Source organism: Ranitomeya variabilis, chromosome 5 (assembly GCF_051348905.1).
Source record: "Ranitomeya variabilis isolate aRanVar5 chromosome 5, aRanVar5.hap1, whole genome shotgun sequence".
NCBI lineage: Eukaryota > Metazoa > Chordata > Amphibia > Anura > Dendrobatidae > Ranitomeya > Ranitomeya variabilis.
In genome coordinates this window covers 295,444,160-295,463,820 of record NC_135236.1, presented here as the reverse complement: position 1 = coordinate 295,463,820, position 19,661 = coordinate 295,444,160, and positions in this window count along the sequence as shown.

Sequence of the window (19,661 nt, the reverse complement as noted above, 5' to 3'; positions counted from 1 at the left end):
TGGCGCCAACATCCACATCCTGAACTAACCACATTCTGAAGTCATCAGACTGATAAGTTTGCTATCCTTGAACTTCATACCCTATGCTTCACACCCGCTTCCCCTGAGTTACGTCCCGTGTTCCTTTATACTGTTTTCTCTGTTTTCTCCCTGCGAGGAGTATACCTGTTAAATTAAACCCCATGTTAACACTTGCTCTGCCTCTGACCCATTACTGCATCTTCCTACCTGCTCACACTTGGTGTAGTCGGCAGGATGCAGTCTACTGGCACAGAGGGGGCAGACCAAGCATCTGGGGAGAACCCTAGGTCCAGCATTTCCCTGGGGGCAATGTTAAACAACTTACCTAAATTTAATTGGAGTAACACTTTGTTGTGGAGCTGGACTGAATGTATTAAAGGGATGATGAGAATGCACGCTATGATACCCGCCCTACAGGCGGAGGTCGCCATGATGGCCCAGGAGGGGGAGGTGAGGGATTCAGTGATGCTACGGCCCCCCAGACAACGGGATAAGATTGACAAGGTGTAACGTATATGGGAGGAAGCACATGGGGACCCCACAGATGTAGGAGAGCTGCGCATGCGACTGTTTAGCCGGATTCAAAAAGAAGGGGAGACAGTGACACAGTTCATGAACGTATTGCAGGAAATGCACACTGCCATATCCCGGAAAGACAGTGTGAGTAGGGTCAATTGACATGGTGCTGCGTGATCAGTTAGTGACTGGGTTGAAAGATGCGCTGTTGAAACAGGCCCTACGATGCAAATCACACATCACGTTTGCAGAAGTTGGAAGTGAGGCACGCGCGCGTGAGCAAGAACAGGGGGTGGCAGTTCTGGTGTGAAGGTCCGGAGCGGAGAGGTGGCCGTGAATGTGGTGGCTGTGCCCAGATGGGTGGAATATTTGCAGAGAGAAATCCAAGAGATGAGGGAAGACTTAACAGAAACTAAAAAGAAGGTGTCATCACTGAGCTTATCTGGGAGCAGACCTTTCTCAGAACCGCGATGTGGCAGAAGAGTGTCTAGAAAGGAGGAACTTCCTACCTGCTTCCTCTGTGGAGAGCTGGGGCACATGGCCCGGATGTGCCCACAACGTGGGCGGCCTCTCCAGCGTCGCCCGTTAAACTAGGAGGCTCCAAGGCTGGGGGACGCCACTCGGAGCCAGAACAGCCAGTAAGAAGAACCAGAAGTCCCACCAATTTAGTTTCAAGGTGTCCGTTAGTCTGGGCCAAAATAGATGGATGGGCCGTATGCTGTCTGTTAGATACCGGCTCCCAAGTAACCACGATGCCAGAGAAGTATTTCAGAAACCATTTCCCTGAAGTGATGAGGCCTGAGTGGGGACAGGTGATAAAGTTGATGGCAGCCAATCAGCTCCCCATCCCAGTTTCAGGGATGGCATGGATGCAAATTAAAGTCTGTGGCAAAGACTTGGGCTGCCGAGATGTGGTACTGATAGTCCATGAGCCGGGCCAGATATCGGTACCACCCGGAGTGACTAATTTTCTTTGGTATTTTTAGGTAGATGCATGTCTGTAGTTTATTTTTTGATATGATAGCCCTTACATATACGTAGCTTATTAACCCCTTCAGCCCTAGGCCTATTTGTACCCAAGTGCCTAAGCCAATCTGACCTGTGCCACTTCATGGGCTAATAACTTTGGAACGCTTTCACCTATCCAAGCCATTCTGAGATTGTTTTCTCGTGACATATTGTACTTCACGTCAGTGCTAAATGGGAGTCAATATATTTTACCTTTCTATATAAAAAAATGCTAAATATTCGGAAATTTTGGAAAAATCGGCAATTTTTTAACTTTGAAATTCTCTGCTTTTTACAAAAATACTGATACCCCCCATAATAGTTATTAATTTACACTCCCCACATGTTTACTTCATATTGGCATCATTTTGAAAATGAAACCTTATTGTTTTACGACGTAATAGGGCTTATAGTTTTATGCGCAATTTTTCACATTTACAGCAAAACCCACTTTTCAAAGGACCAAGTCACTTCTGAAGTCACTTTAAGGGGCTTACATAACAGAAACCACCCATAAATTACCCCATTTTGCAAACTACACCCCTCAAGCTGTTCAAAACTCATTTTTAAAAACTGTTAACCCTTTAGGTGTTCCACAGGAATTTTAGCAGAATGAAGGCGAAATTTCAAAATTTCATTTTTTTTCCAGATATTACATTGTAATCCAATTTTACCTGCAACCTAGCAAGGGTTAACGGCAAACCCAAACTTGGTTACCCTAATTCTGCAGTTTATAGAAACACCCCACATGTACTCGTAAACTAAAGTATGGGCACACAGCACAGCTCAACACGGAAGGAGCGCTATGTGGTTTTTGGGTGGCGGATTCACTGGAAGAAATCTAGGGGGCCATGTCACATTTGAAGGCTGCCTGAGGTACCCCCACAGTGGAAACCCCAAAAAGTGACCCTATTTTGGAAACTACACCCCCAAGGAATCTTTTAGGGGGTATAGTGACCACTTTGACCCAACCAGTGTTTCACAGTAGTTGGAAACACTTGGTTGAGAAAATGGAAAAAGTGCATTTTTTACATGAAGGTGTCATTTTAGGTTATCTGGAAACAGGAGAAGTTCAAGAACATTATAATTAGAATGGGTGTCTTCCACACAATCTGTAATCTCCTCTCTATCATAGGGAACAGATTTCAGGATGCAGGCCTTAGAGATCTGTGTGTTGAATCCGGTGTAATCGCTGAAGGATCAGTGTCTGGAGTGATGGACGGCCGGAGGTACAACAGAGCAGTGAGACTACACAAGCTGGTCTATGAAGCACTTATGAGGCTTGCATGGAAAAACTTCCTTCCATGGCTAGAAGAAAACCATGCAAGGGACCTTCACCATCTGGATGAAACACTGAAGAACATCACAAACTTTCGCATCAGTGTGTCGCAGGGATCCTTCGAAAAGCTCTTGGATAATGAATCTTGCACACTTACCCTGAAGCTCTTTCAAGTTTATCTTGAGACCCTCAGAAATGAACAACTCTCAGCATTCTGGATGTCATACTTGGACATGGTCGAGACCATGCTGGCCCTGGTTCGAGCTTCAAGAGAAGGCAACTGGATGCTTCACCTAGGAGCAATCCGACAGATGATACCATGGTGTTTTGCCTATGACAAGGTCAACTATGCCCGATACCTAACCTATTACTATGCCACAATGTCTCGGCTGCCCATAGAACACCCAGAGGTCCATGAATACTTCATGCAAGGTGGCTTTTCGGTCCAGATCGGTAGCAAGAATCCTTTTGGACGAATTCCTGTGAACCCCTTCAACAAAGAGCATAATGGTGAACTTATCAGTTTGTCAACAGCGACTGTAGCACCACCAGATGTAGCCAAAGACCTTCAAGGGGCATACAGTATAGGAGAGGATGCATATCAAACATTCAAGGATGAGCGTTTGGGTACCGATAAGCCAACTACATTGTTTCATGACAAGATGACGAAGAACAAACTTAAAACGTTCTCTAACATCCAAATGAAGACACGCAGACAAGGTCTTGGCAAGGAGGTAATTTTGAAGGCTGACAGAAACCTATTTGGCCAGATGATACTTGTAGCTGAGAACAGAAAGCTACAAATGAGTGATGTCTTGACTCATCCCCTGGGTCCATTGCCATGGGCACTTGCCAATGGTGATGGGTCTATCCGCAAGACCAACAAGGCTGCCCTCGCAAGGGAGTTGGAGAGGAATGCTCGTCCTGCAGAAGTGATCCCCGAGCCCTCTGCAACCATCATTGATGGGATGAGCCTGGTTCAGAAACTGAAGGGAAACAATGCAACATTTGGCCAGCTAGCAGGCACAGCAATGAGTCGCGCTATCCATGAGGGTGCTAAGAGCAAGCGCATTGATATTGTCTTTGACGTCTACAAGGAGACATCCATCAAAGATACAGAAAGAGTCAACAGATATGAAGGCACAGGGATCCATTTCAAGAACATTCAACATGGGCACAACATCCAGCAGTGGAAAAAGCTTCTAAGTAGTTCCTCCAACAAGGCAAGTCTCATAAAGTTTCTGGTAGAAGAATGGAAGGCGAAACACCACAGGGAGAAGCTTGAGGAGAAGGAGCTGTATGTCACATGTGAGCAGCTCTGCTTTAAGATCACCAAAGAACAGTGGGAAGAGGCTGCTGACCTTAAGTCAAATCAAGAAGAAGCAGACACACGCCTCCTTCTCCATGCTCTTCATGCAGCAGAATCTGGTTACAAGTCGGTCATCATCACTTCGGAGGATACTGATGTCATGGTCCTGTGTCTGGGCATGTGCCACAAAATCCCATCCCACCTGTTCCAGAAATGCGGTACACAGAACCGGACAAGATTCCTGGATATCACCACTCTGAGCCGAACATTGGGAGGCAGCGTATGTGATTCATTGATTGGTATGCATGCATTTACAGGCTGTGACACCGTCAGTGCATTCGCTGGCCGTGGGAAGATGACGACACTCAAGCAGTTGAAGATGAACAAGACATACCAGGATGCCTTTCAGGAAGTTGGTCGTTCATGGGAAGTGTCTACCGAACTTTTTGAGAAGTTACAGGAAATCACCTGCCACATGTACCTGCCAACTACCCAAACAACTGAGGTAAACAGGCTCCGTTATCAGCTGTTCTGTGCCAGACGTGGAGTGGTAGAGTCAAGTCAACTCCCTCCTTGCCAGGACTGCCTTTTCATGCATGCACTGCGTGCAAACTACCAGGCTGCGATCTGGAGGAGAAGTCTGCAGAGCCAGCCATGGGTTGCAAACCCAACAGACTGCGGTTGGATGATAGATAACGACGGAAAGCTTGTTGTCAAGTGGATGCAAGGGGCACCAGCACCAGAAGCTATTATACAGCTACTGTCCTGCAAGTGTGTGCGGTCATGTGAACTTCCTCAGTGTACTTGCCTCAGCAATGGCCTGAAGTGCACAGACATGTGCAGATTACAGACATGCCAGAACAAGGGTACTGAAGACGAGCCAGTAGAACAACAGTCAGATTCAGAGTCCGATGTTGAAGATATTATGGAGTAACATATATATATATATATATATATATATATATATATATATATATATATATATATATATATATATGCACATGACATGTTCAGTGTGTATTTACATAACTTGGATTAAATTTTGTTACAAATACTACATCTAGTCACTCCGGGTGGTACCGATATCGTCATATTTGGTTCTTGGCTCATGCTAAAATTCCTGTGGAACACCTAAAGGGTTAACAGTTTTTAAAAATGAGTTTTGAACAGCTTGAGGGGTGTAGTTTGCAAAATGGGGTAATTTATGGGTGGTTTCTGTTATGTAAGCCCCTTAAAGTGACTTCAGAAGTGACTTGGTCCTTTGAAAAGTGGGTTTTGCTGTAAATGTGAAAAATTGCGCATAAAACTATAAGCCCTATTACGTCGTAAAACAATAAGGTTTCATTTTCAAAATGATGCCAATATGAAGTAAACATGTGGGGAGTGTAAATTAATAACTATTATGGGGGGTATCAGTATTTTTGTAAAAAGCAGAGAATTTCAAAGTTAAAAAATTGCCGATTTTTCCAAAATTTCCGAATATTTAGCATTTTTTTATATAGAAAGGTAAAATATATTGACTCCCATTTAGCACTGACGTGAAGTACAATATGTCACGAGAAAACAATCTCAGAATGGCTTGGATAGGTGAAAGCGTTCCAAAGTTATTAGCCCATGAAGTGGCACAGGTCAGATTGGCTTAGGCACTTGGGTACAAATAGGCCTAGGGCTGAAGGGGTTAATAAGCTACGTATATGTAAGGGCTATCATATCAAAAAATAAACTACAGACATGCATCTACCTAAAAATACCAAAGAGAATTAGTCACTCCGCTTGGTACCGATATCGTCAAATTTGGTTCTTGGCTCATGGACTATGACTTTGGGTGACACTGAGCATGGATATACTGTTACCCTGGGGATGAATGCGCTTAAGGAGTTCGGAGGTTTGCTTATCAACGAGTCCCCAGACCTGTTTCTGAGGCAATGGAGACCCCGAACACCTCAAAGGAAAATATTTCAACAGTTCATTCAGATGGCTCAGGCTCAAAAAATCTCCTGCGATGGAAAAGTGCTGGGCAGAGTAGTCATTCCAGCTGCAAACAGTCTTGAAATACCTCCGGGGCTGTCCCTGTCTGGGCCTGCACCCCTCTGGAAGGAGTGGAAGTACAACTAGAACCAGCTGCTATAGAGAATCTACCACCCGGACTCCTAATTGCCTGAACATTGGCTACCATTCGAGATGGGAAAGTGCCGTGTGATGTGTAAATTTGAGAGAGGACACACTGACACATTTCCCCAGGCGTGAAATAGCACAAATAGTCGGCATGCCGGAGGTGCTGATACCATCACAATCCACACAGTTGACGGCAAAAAAAGGAGACCCTTGGACTGTAACAGTAGAAACCTATTCAATGTCGGAACCCCCACAGAAAAGAAAAGGGCAAAGAATCTTAGAAAAAATGCGGGCTGAACTAAAAGAGCTCACACCGCAGCAGATACAGCAGGTGGAAAATGTACTTGGATGCTATCAAGGCGTATTTGCTCATCATGAGGACGATTTTGGCTGTACCACTGCAATCGCTCACGAGATCCCTACGGGTAATGCTGCACCCATAAGAGAACGCTACCATCAAATTCCTCCACAGCTGTACCAGGAGGTGAAAGAAATGCTCTCACAGATGTTACAGAATGGTGTCATCCGGGAAAGTCAAAGCCCATGGGCTGCTCTTATAGTCCTAGTACGAAGAAGACGTCACTCTGAGATTTTGTGTAGACTATCGCAAGTTAAATGCCTGCACTGTGTGAGATTCATACCCGCTACCCTGGATTGAAGAATCCTTATCTGCCCTGGGACAAGTGAGATACTTCTCTACCCTAGATCTGGCCAGTGGTAATTGGCAAGTGCCGATGTCCGAACACGACCGAGTGAAGACAGCCTTTGTACTACCTATTGGCCTGTTTGAGTTTAATAGAATGCCGTTTGGGCTGGCCAACGCTCCTGGAACTTTTCAGCGACTGATGGAGAGGTGCTTGGGTTACTTGAATTTCAAAGCCACTTTGATCTATCTAGATGATATAATTGTCTATGCCGCCATGTTCGAAAAACACCTGCAGCATTTGGAGCAAGTACTGAGCCGGCTCCAGAGACATGGACTGAAGGTAAAACCATCCAAGTGCCATTTGTTCCAAACCCAAATCGAATATCTAGGACATGTGGTGTCTGCAGAAGGAGTACATCTGTCCCATGAAAAGAGATTGCAGCAGTGCAAGATTGGCCCACCCTGAAGACTGTCAAGAATGTCCTGGCTTTTCTGGGAATAACCGGGTACTATCGACGGTTTGTGAAAGACTTCACTTGCATCGTGAAGCCGTTATTGGAGCTGCTGAGAGGAGTTCTTTCTGCAGCCAAAAACCGGGAAATCCAGTGGAGAGAACGGCAGGAGAAAGCATTTCAAGCCTTGAAAGTGGCTTTAACAGAAGCACCCATCCTGGCCTACACTGTCTTCTCTCGGCCCTTCATTCTACATACTGATGGAAGCTTGCATGGACTAGGAGCTGTATTGTCGCAGGTTCAGGACAGGAAGGAGCGAGTGATTGCTTATGCCAGTCGTTATCTTCATGAATCAGAACGGAATCCGGACAACTACAGTTCATTCAAGTTGGAGCTGCTGGCGTTAGTGTGGGTTATGACAGAGAAGTTCGCGGAATACCTGTCAGGGTCTGATGTTCTAGTGCGCACCAACAACAACCCACTGGCCCACCTGGAAATTGCCAAGGTAGGGGCCCTGGAACAACGGTGGGTGGCAAGAATGGCTAAATACCGGTATAAGATCGCCTACAGAAGGGGAGCTGAAAACACTCTCGCGGATGCATTGTCCAGAGTGACATATGAGAAGCTTGGTCTTAGCCAAGACGAAGAACTTGAGGCTGAAGAGGTCCCTGGGTTTCGGAATACTGGCAGAACGTTGGCAGTCACACAGGAACTGGTACAAGCGGAGCCCCAGGAAACATTTTTGTGACAGCCTCGGGATGAGTGGGTGCGGATTCAACAGGAAGATGGAGAGCTTGCACAAATTCGACAATGGGTGAGCCACAAACATCTGCTTAGCAAGAATGAGAGGGAGGCCCTGTCTCCTGGGGCCCTACAAATTCTTTGACAATGGGAAAGATTACACAAAAAGAATGGATTGTTGTACAGGAAATTTCAACTACAGTGAGCCCTATCCATCACTTGGCAGGTGGTGGTTCCCGAGGCCCTGTTGCACAAAGTGGCCATGGAGGCACACAAAAAAGTAGCACATTTTAGCCATGATAAGATTCATCAGTGGCTTCAGAAATTAGTTTTTCATCGCTTACTGAGGACAAGGTAGAAGAAGTGTGTCAAGATTGCAGAAGCTGTGAATTGTCCAAACCCTGGAACAGAGGGCCTCCACGCAAACTATTGTGACCTCGGCCCCACTGGAGGTCTTGATGATTGACTATGTGACAATTGGGCCGACCCATCAAGGGTATGAACACTGCTTGGTAAAGTTAGATCATTTCACTAAGTTTGCCATTGTGACTCCTACCTGTGACCAAACTGCGGAGTCCGCGGCCTATGCCATCTGTAAAAACTTTATCCAGGTGTACGGCTGTCCGAAGACGATACACTCGGATGAGGGGGCCTGTTTTCTAGGATGATTGATGGAAGAACTACATCGTATGTACCAAATTGGGAAGTCTTGAATGACGCCCTATCATCCACAGGGTAATGGAGCATGTGAACGATTCAACAGGACTCTCATTCAGATGTTGAGAATGCTGGATGAAGATCGTAAGATGCGCTGGCCTGAATTCGTAGCAGAACTGGTGTGGGTATACAACAACCACGTACATCGCACCACAGGGTGCAACCCTTACACCCTGCTCTTCAGCAGACCAGGCAAAGAGATCACAGAGCTGGAGCTGGACCCAGAGGAAGACTACCCACAGACGGGGGTGTCCTCCTGGGTACGAGAACATGGTCATCGGCTGCAAACACTTCATCACCACTTCATCCCGGTTTCAGGAGTTGGAGCATTCTGAGAAAACTGCTCTACGAGGGACAGCTCTACAGGCAGGAGACCAGGTATAGGTTTGAGAGACGCACCCTCGAGATAAACTTGACTATCGATGGGAGAAAACGCCGTACCGGGTAAAGTGGCGAGTCAGTTCTGAAGGACCCGTCTACGAAGTCTAGCCTGAGGGGGAAGAAGATGCCCCCACTTCACAGTACACCGAAACATGATCCACCCCTGTGTGTCCAGGGATCCGGTATTAGAAGAAGAAGAAAAGCCAAGTGTTGCCAAGAGCCCGCCCTTAGTTGATAGTGATTGTGAAGAAGAAGAATATCCGAAGCTACCGATAGGGAGGCTGAAAAGAGAGTTAATATCTGAGAACCCTGCAACGTCTGAAATTCCTGAAATGGCTGCTTCACCAGAACTGTGCGCGTCTCTGCCACGTCAGTTCACCCTGATTCAACTACTCAATGGATTCGACGGAAACTCCTAGTTTATGACGTTCTGAACATTCGACAGCAGGAAAAACCCCTAACCGCTTTGACCAGGATCATTTTGTTTGGTGACAAATAGTTCAAGGAAGGGGAGAATGTCAGTGCTTACTGCAGGAACTCTCGCCCATGGAATGACGAGAACAAAGAGTGGGGGAGTGTAAGGACAAGGCCTACCTACTACGTGACGGATCCGGAAATGTCAGGGCTCTCACCCAAGTTTCATGGGGGAAAGCTTAAAGCCCCGGACTGACCTCTGCACCTAGGAGTAGGGTGTGTGGCTAAGATAAAAGGGCCACAGCGCCTGGCAAATCAGTTAGTTGCCGTGGGAACGTGCATCACGCAAGAGGGAAGTGTCAGGGCTTCTGCGGGGGGCAACTGCCAGAGCAGGCAAAAACCAGCAGAGGCAAAAAGCTGTTTACAGAAACTGCTGACAACGACGTACCTGATCCCCGATAACATCGCTGACCGTGAGTGACAGGACGCCCAGTCAGGACATAAGCCTGCGCATGCACTGATGGGAGAATTGGGACACCCGCTGTGAGGGGTTTCTCTTTGTACCTGAATCGAGTTGCTCATTGTCCCTGTATACTGACAGGGGGAAAGACTGTGCTCTGTCCAGCACATTGTTTCCTGACACACCGATCACCAACCGGACCACGAGGAATCACCGCCGCTGCCAGGATCCAGAAAAGTAGAGAACGACAAGGCACTCAATAAAAAATAACTTGCGGATGGTGCTCAAGTAGGGTATCCAACCCGTAGTCTAAGCAAAAATAAACTTGGCACTCAAAGTGATAAAAGATGAGGAAATTTCATTTATTTTGCATCCAGACAAAAAACAGAAGCAATAACTGAACGTTTTCGGTCTCACATTGGACTTTCATCAGAGTATCTTGCTGGTTCAGAAGGATAAGACAGTATGCTTCAAATAAGCTTGTAGGATGATAAGAGGAAAATGCCTGAATGCTGTTTAAGGAGGCAAGATTAAATGTGGTTAAATTAAATGTAGCACATCCATAACTAGCGACAGCCGTCGCTGTGGTAGAGTACTGTTTCCTGGGTTTGATGCATATTGGAACTGAGTGTCCACGTGGTATGTTAGCCCGGGTTCTGTGTGTCAGGTAAGAGGAGTCAGCGCTTCTGTTTGCTGCGAGCTGCAAGCTGCAAGCTGCGTCGCTGTGGGTCTGTCAAAGGTAAATGGCGCTATTGATGTGTCGTTCGCGAGCGATCCAACACAAAGAGCCGGCTCCCTGCTGTGAACGATCCAGGATGCCATCTTTTTCAGGACCATACTGGACCCCTTATGCGCCACTGCTTTGGCGCCAACGTCCACATCCTGAACTAGCCGCATTCTGAAGTCGTCAGACTGATAAGTTTGCTATTCTTGAACTTCCTACCCTATTCTTCACACCCACTTCCCCTGAGTTTTGTCCTCTGTGTTCCTTTGTACTGTTTTATGTTTTCTCCCTGCGAGGCGTATACCTGTTAAATTAAACCCCACGTTAACACTTGCTCTGCCTCCAACCCGTTACTGCATCTTCCTACCTGCTCACACTGCTCTCAGATTTAATAGCAAAAGCCTTCTAACAGAATCCCTTTAATGTGCTACAGGTATAAAAGTACACTTAATAGGGTGGCAATGGTGTGGCAACGTTCTCCGAGGTGATAGACAGGGATTATTATTGAATAACAAGAAAAATCATAGATTTATCATTTCTGCTAACTTTATTTTAGATGGACATAGATATAACACTTTTCCTTTTTTAGGGTTACACAGGCTTAAAAACAAGCAATAGTTAGGATGTGTTTACACTTGACAGAAAGAAATATGTGTGAATTCTGGTGCGGATTTTTTCATGGATTCATAATAAGATCCTCAAGCATTTCATGTGGATTCTGTATTGAATTTGATGTGGACATTACCCTATATATTGCATATTGTGAAATCCTTAGTGAAAATCTAATTTAAAAATTGGATTTAGAAGTTTACAACACACCTCACTTTATGTATGGAAATAATCTGCAGCGTAAAGGATAAGGTTTTTGAAATCTCATTTACATTGCTCCTACTGTAATCCACTTCAAATTCTCCATCACAAAATCACCAAGTGAAAAATCTGCCATGTGGAAGCAAGCTCTTAGTTTTAGATTTGTTAGAAATTAAAGAGAAAATACATAGGACTGATTCACACCTAAACATTGAAAATTAAGTTATTATGATTATTAACAATAAATGGGAATAATTTTTTCTGCATGTAGCTTATTATTTGTCACTGTTAAATGACTAAAATGCTATTTTCCATTATTTTTTCATGTATTATAAAATCTACTGCATTGAAAAACCATATTCCAAAAAACAATAACCGTATAGAATTAGGGATGTGTGAATAACTCCACAAAGTAACATTAAACCTTTTCTATATGTAAAGACTATATGAATGGATTCCAATAGCATACCTGACTCCTTTTGAATCTTTTTTTAAACTTAAAGAAACACCACCACCATTTTTTTCTAGCCTAAACCTGTGTAAATGTATATATTATATTGTATTATTAGTGTATACTGACCAGTTACTGTTTTTCCCAGTTTACAGCGCTGTTTTGCTCCTCTTCTCAGTCACATCCAGCTTGCAGGATCACACAGGGCTCTATGTGTGAACGGGAAGTTGCTCTTATAATGTCACTAGAAATAGGCCCGATGCTATCGCATCGGGAATGCGGTGAAATTAACATCTGTGTATGCTTAACCACTTTACCCCCAAGGGTGGCTTGCACGTTAATGACTGGGCCAATTTTTACAATTTTAACCACTGTCCCTTTATGAGGTCATAACTCTGGAACGCTTCAATGGATCCCAGTGATTCTGACATTATTTTCTCATGACATATTGTACTTCATGATAATCATAAATTTATTTGATATTACTTGTGTTTATTTGTGGAAAAAAATGGAAGTTTGACGAAAATTTTGAAAATTTTGCAATTTTCCAACTTTTAATTTTCATGCCCTTAAATCACAGAGATATGCCACACAAAATACCTAATAAGTAACATTTCCCACATGTATATTTGACATCAGCACAATTTTGGAACCCAAATCTTTTTTGTTAAGGAGTTATAAGGGTTCAAATTTGACCAGTGATTTCTCATTTTTACAACACCATTTTTTTTAGGGACCACATCACATTTGAAGTCACTTTGAGGGTTCTATATGATAGAAAATACAAAAAAGTTACACCATTATAAAAACTGCACCTCTTGAGGTGCTTAAAATGACATTTAAGAAGTATATTAACCCTTCAGGTGCTTTACAGGAATCTTTGGAATGTTTAAAAAAAATGAACATTTAACTTTTTATCACAAAAAAATTATTTCAGATCCAATTTGTTTTATGTTACCAAGGGTAACAGGATAAATTGGCCCCCAAAAGTTGTTGTAAAATTTGTCTTGAGTGTGCCGATACCCTATATGTGGGGTTAAACCACTGTTTGGGCTCATGGCAGAGCTCAGAAGGGAAGGAGCATCATTTGACTTTTCAATGCAAAATTGGCTGGAATTGAGATTGGACGCCATATTGCGTTTGGAGAGCCCCTGATGTGCCTAAACAGTGGAAACCCCGACATGTGACACCATTTTGGAAACAAGACCCCCTAAGGAACTTATCTAGATGTATGGTGAGCACTTTGAACCCCCAAGTGCTTCACAGAAGTTTGTAATGTAGAGCTGTGAAAATAAAAAAAATCATATTTTTTTCACAAAAAATGATATATTTGCCCCCAATTTTTTATTTTCCCAAGGGCAACAGGAGAAATTGGACCCCAAAATTTGTTGTGCAATTTGTCCTGAGTATGCTGATACCCCATATGTGGGGGTAAATCACTGTTTGGGCGCATGGCAGAGCTCAGGAGGGAAGGAGCACCGCTTGACTTTTTCAATGCAGAATTGGCTGGAATTGAGATCAGACGCCATGTTGTGTTTGGAGAGCCCCTGATGTGCCTAAACAGTGGAAACCCCCACAAGTGACACCATTTTGGAAACAAGACCACCTAAGGAACTTATCTAGATGTGTGGTGTGCACTTTGAACCCCAATTGTTTCACTAAAGTTTATAATGTAGTGCCGTGAAAATTAAAAAAATATTTATTTTTCCACAAAAATAATCTTTTAGCTCCAATTTTGCATTTTCCCAAGGGTACCGGAGAAATTGGACACCAAAAGTTGTTGTGCAATTTGTCCTGAGTATGCTGATACCCCATATGTGGGAGAAAACTACTGTTTGGGCACAGGTCGGGGCTCGGAAGGGAAGAAGTGGCGTTTTGGTTTGATAGAATGGTCTGTGGGCATCACGTTGCGCTTGCAGACCTCCTGATGTACCTAAACAATAGAAACCCCCCACAGGTGACCCGATATTGGAAACTAGACCTTCAAGGAACTTAGCTAGATGTGTTGTGAGAAGTTTGAACCCCCAAGTGTCCTGAGAACGCTGATACCCCATATGTGGTGGTAAACCACTATTTGGGTGCAAGGCAGAGCTCAGAAGGGAAGGAGCACTGTTTTACTTTTTCAATGCAGAAATGGATGGAATTGAGATCGGACGTTATGTTGCGTTTGCAGAGCCCCTGATGTGCCTAATCAGTGGAAACCCCCCAATTCTAACTCCAACTCTAAACCCAACACACTCCTAACCCTAATCCCAACCCTAACCACACCCCTAACCCTAACACACCCCTAACCCCAACACACTCCTAACCACACCTCTAACCTGAACACACCCATAACCCTAATCCCAACCTCAACACACCCCTAATCCCAACCCTAACCATAACCCTAACCACACCCCTAACCCTGAGACACCCTTAACCCAACCGTAAACGTAATTCAAACCCTAACCCCCAACTCTGGCCCTTACCCTAACTTTAGCCCCAACCCTAACTTTAGCCCCAACCCTAACCCTAATGGGAAAATGGAAATAAATACATTTTTTTATTTTATTACTTTTCCCTAACTAAGGCGGTGATAAAGGGGATTTTATTTACTGTTTATAGCGGGTTTCTATGTTTGGCAGCTGTCATACACTAAAAGGCGATTTTTATTGCAAAAAATAGTTTTTGCATCACCACATTTTGAGAGCTATAATTTTTCCATATTTTGGTCCACAGAGTCATGTGATGTGTCTGATTTTTTGCGGGACGAGTTGACGGTTTTATTGGTACCATTTTCAGGCACATGACATTTTTGATTATTTTTGCATTGCTTTATTCTGAGGGCTATAACTTTTTTATTTTTTTACTGATGATGCTGTATGGTGGCTCGTTTTTTGCGGGACAAGATGACGTTTTCACCGGTACCATGTTTATTTATACCCATCTTTTTGATCGCATATTATTCCACTTTTTGTTCAGCGGCATGATGATAAAGCATTGTTTTTTGCCTCGGTTTTTTTTTACGGTGTTCACTGAAGGGGTTAACTAGTGGGACAGTTTTATAGGTTGGGTCGTTACAGACATGGCGATGCTAAATGTGTGTACTTTTATTGTTTTTTTAATTTACATAATGAAATGTATTTATTGGAACAATATTTTTTTTTCTTTATTTAGGAATTTTTTAAAAATATTTTTACAGTGTAATATTTTTTTTTACATTGTCCCAGGGGGGACATCACTATATAAAGGCAGATCGTTGATCTGACACTTTGCAGAGCACTGTGTCAGATCAGCGATCTGACAGGCATTGCTGGAGGCTTGCTGGTGCCTGATCTCAGCAGGCACTGACAAGCTGCCTCCCTGCTGGACCCAGAAGGACCCCATGGCCCTTTTGGATCTGGGAGCCTGCAGGGAGGAGACAGGAGGAAATGCTCAGAACAGTGCGATCACATCACGTTGGTCTGAGGGTCTCGGGGGAGCCCCCTCCCTGCGAGATGCTTCCCTATGCCACCGGAACGCTTCATGTTTGATAGTAGTGTTCCAGGGGTTAAAGTGCCGGGAGCTGTCTGTGATGGCTCCTGGCACATATTGCTGGATGTCAGCTGTGATAATCAGCTGACACCCAGCTGCATTCGGCCGTGCTCCCCCTGTGAGCGCAGCTGATCGCATATGACGTACTATCCCATTGATGGTCATACGGGCCCAGGTCACCTCCATGGGATAATACGTCTAATATCAGAAAGGGGTTAAAAATTGTAGTAAGTAAGCATGCGCGGGTACACTGCGCAGTTATGGCTGTTACTGGGAATAGCGGTGATGTATATCTGTCACTTGCGCAGGCGCAGTTCGTGGCCGTAAGGCTGTTACTGCAGCTGCACAAGTAAAACATATACGTCACCGCTATTCCCCATGCAGGCTCAGTAACAGACATGTGATTACTGCGCATATGCAGGTAAAGCGAGTAGAGCGCCCAGTTGTGGCTGTTACTGAGCATGCACGGGAATAGCAGAGATGTGTATGTCACTTGCGCAGGTGCAAGTGACATACACGTCACCGCTATTCCCGTGCATGCGTAGTAACGACACGGCTGTTACTGTGTGGGAATAGCGGAGATGTGTATGTCACTTGAGCAGGCGCAGTTCGTGGCCTTGCAGCCACAAACTTCACCTGAACACGTGACACTGCCGCGGTGCCTTACGGGATTTGGCAACAGCGGCCAGAAGTCCCAACTGGCGATTATACATGTAAAAAAGACTTACATTATAAAAGCGACTTCTGGCTCACATATAAAACCCAAGTGTGATCTGACAAGTCAGAATATTCTTCACATGACTCAGAAGAGGAACAGAGCATCTCTGGAAACTGGAGAAAATGCAGATCGGTCTAGTTTTTCACTACACTACATTTTCACAGGTTTAGGTAATAAAAAGTTTGGTGGGAGTGCTTCTTTAATTTGAATAAATCAGACCAGAATGCCTGTGGAGCTGGTGATTTTAATGTTTGCATTACCTGAATTCTGCCTATGACAAATAAATATTTGTATTAGTAAAAAACAAAAACTGGAGTGCAAAACACTAAAGAACTAAAAGTTAAAGCATTGTGGAAGAATACAAACAAATTGACACACTGAAATTCTTTAGGAGAAATTTGAAGGGACGCAATAGCTTGCCATATACAGTAAGTTGTTACCAAGGGTCATTAATGCTTCCCCAATCTGCTTCCTATTTATTAACCATTTAAATCTTTGTCCACCAATCTACTCTGCTTTTCTGTGAACTAGGCTAAAGTTTCCATACTCAAAATCTGTAAACAAACTAGCAACAAAAGTCCCCCAACACAGCGTAAAGAATCAATAATGTCTTTATTGAAAATACAAATTTTAAAATGTTTTAAGGAGATAAGAGCAAACTGAAAAACAGGATGGAAAGAAACATACATTGGACAGAACAAGTATGATGACAGTATCCTGGGTATAAATATGCCACATGTTTTACATCCAAGATAAAGAATTTAATATCATCCGCTTGAGGCACAGTTCAATATTGCATATAGGTAAATACAGAATAAAGTGCATAGTGCTCATAGCCAAAAGAGTCTCAAGACAGATATAAAATACTTAATACATCACACACATGTATCTGGGAGTTCCTCTCTCCCTGATTGGCCTCAGGAAAAAAACATGTAATAGATACACCTGTATCCAAAGCTCTTCTGCATCTTGCCAAATTTTGAGTCACTCCCTGCAGACAATGAATTCTACAATCAAAACTATTGTCTTATTATAAAACAAGATTAAAGTAACAAAGATGACAAAAAAGAAAAAATAATAAAAACAAAACAAAACAAAAAAAACCCCACTAAACACATAGAATGCACGATGCAGGATTTTTTTCCTCTTAATATTTTCTTTGATTTTAGTTTAACTTAGCTTCTAATTAATACCCCAAAATATGGAAAGACCTTTTCATTGTGGCATTGTGGGGTTCAGGAACTGAGTCATGTCACCTTCCTGCTCACTGATCTGTATGTGGCTGTAAGACAACTGGCTGAAGCAGAAGTCTCCCCGCTGTGCTTTGTCTGCAGTAGGACAGAAGATCTTGAAGCACCATTGCAGCAAGAGATTAACCACTGTGTTCTTTCCAGGATTTCTAAAATGACTTTCATTCAGGATAGGAAACAGGGCTATTTTATTTCTTGTTTAATTTAAACATTCCTTTTTAGGTTTAGTGTTCTTTTAATTATTATATTGAGCTGTTCTAGCAATGATTAAAAAGAGCAGTTTAAACAGTTCTGTTCTCTGTATGCAAATAAGATGTTAATATAAGAACATATTTCTAACTGTAGGAGAGAAGCAACAATTGATCGGTTTATACCCCCAGCAGTGACTATAGCGAACACAGATGTTATTCATTTAGAGAAAATTTGTGACAATTAAACAGCATTTTAAAGTAGAAAGCATCTGGTCAAAAAAAACCTGCACTTTAAATGATACTTAAATTACCTGCAGGCATAATAGGAAGACATCACTGTTATAAGGAAGCTGTTATTAGGCAATTAACCCTCAGTAAGGGAAAGATTCACGTCCCGATATTGACAAGGCTATTTATTGCACAACTTAAATACTTAATTAGTATGTGAAACAATCATAAAGATACCTGTGGGGAGTGTACAAAGTTAGATGCCTTTTGGTTGCGCATAAATGAGTCTCTGCAGGAGGTTGTAAGTTATGCAGCTCAGATGAGAACATTTTTTTTGCAAGTTTTGTACTTCAATATTTTACAGTATGTAACTGGATTCAAAGTGTCCTCTGTGACGACCTTCTAGTCTATATCTCAGTTATACTAAATATTCTATAAAGAGAGTTTACAGAAGTTAAAAATCTACCTCCTAGCTCCAAAGCTATAAAGAGCTGCCGTTACATTTAAGGGCTCATTCAGACATCCGTGGCAATCGTTCCGAGTACGGACCGCTAATGTATGGACTGGCCGCTGCTCTCCCAACCAGAGCGTGACAGCTACATATATTTCTTTAGTCAAGAGACCCATGGCCAGTCCATGTATTGGGGTCTGATCACTTAAAGGGAACCTGTCACCCCTGAAATGGAAGGTGAGCTAAGCCCACCGGCATCAGGGGCTTATCTACAGCATTCTGGAATGCTGTAGATAAGCCCCCGATGTATCCTAAAAGATGATCCACAGGCGCCGGGCCTCTCTGACCTTTCCCGGTGCCTGCGCACTGCAGTACTTTGCTCTGCTCTAAACAGGGCAGACAAAGTACACCTGCGTCGGAGCCGCAGCATGAAGAGAAGAAGAGGACGTCATCTGATGAAGATAGGAGGCGCCGACCCATCGGACCAGAACCGGATGGGACCGCCCCTGGTTGAGTATAATCTAACCTCTTTTTCTCATCTTTTAGGATACATCGGGGGCTTATCTACAGCATTACAGAATGCTCTAGATAAAACCCTGATGCCGGTGGGCTTAGCTCGCCTTCCATTTTGGGGGTGACAGGTTCCCTTTAAGGTTGTCTGAAATTCAACCAATTTTTGTGCAAATGCTTGTTTCATGGAAATATTTATTCTATTTTCAAAGACGTGTGAAGAGTCAGAAAGCAAATCAATACACATGCACAAAAATTTCTTTACTTAGCTAAGTATATAAATTTTTTTATGTTTGTTTTAATTAATAGGTTAGTCACTTTGATCAATCACTGTTAAAGGTGGGAGGATCAATTTACCAGACTCAGGTCCAATGTCTGTGGTACCTGATGGCTAGACAGGAGCCCCATGAATCTCTACTTTCCGTCATCCAAGGTGCGGTATTTGACTTTACAGGCCTGGTGTGATGTCATCTGTGTGATGTCAATGGAGCCTTAGTTACTGAAAAGTTGCACTGGGGACGCTGGGAGGTATGAGATTCATGGGACTCATATCTAGCGTCAGATACCACTGACCTAGACGTTGGACCAGAGTACTGCAAATCGATTTGCTCATCTTTAATTACTGGTGGAGATGAGCTACAATGAAATAGAAAATGGACTTACCCCTAGTGACATGAAAGTGTACAATAGTACTGTAGATATAGGGAGTGCATACAGGAACTATTGTAGATGCAGGGAGTCTGTAATTCACATATG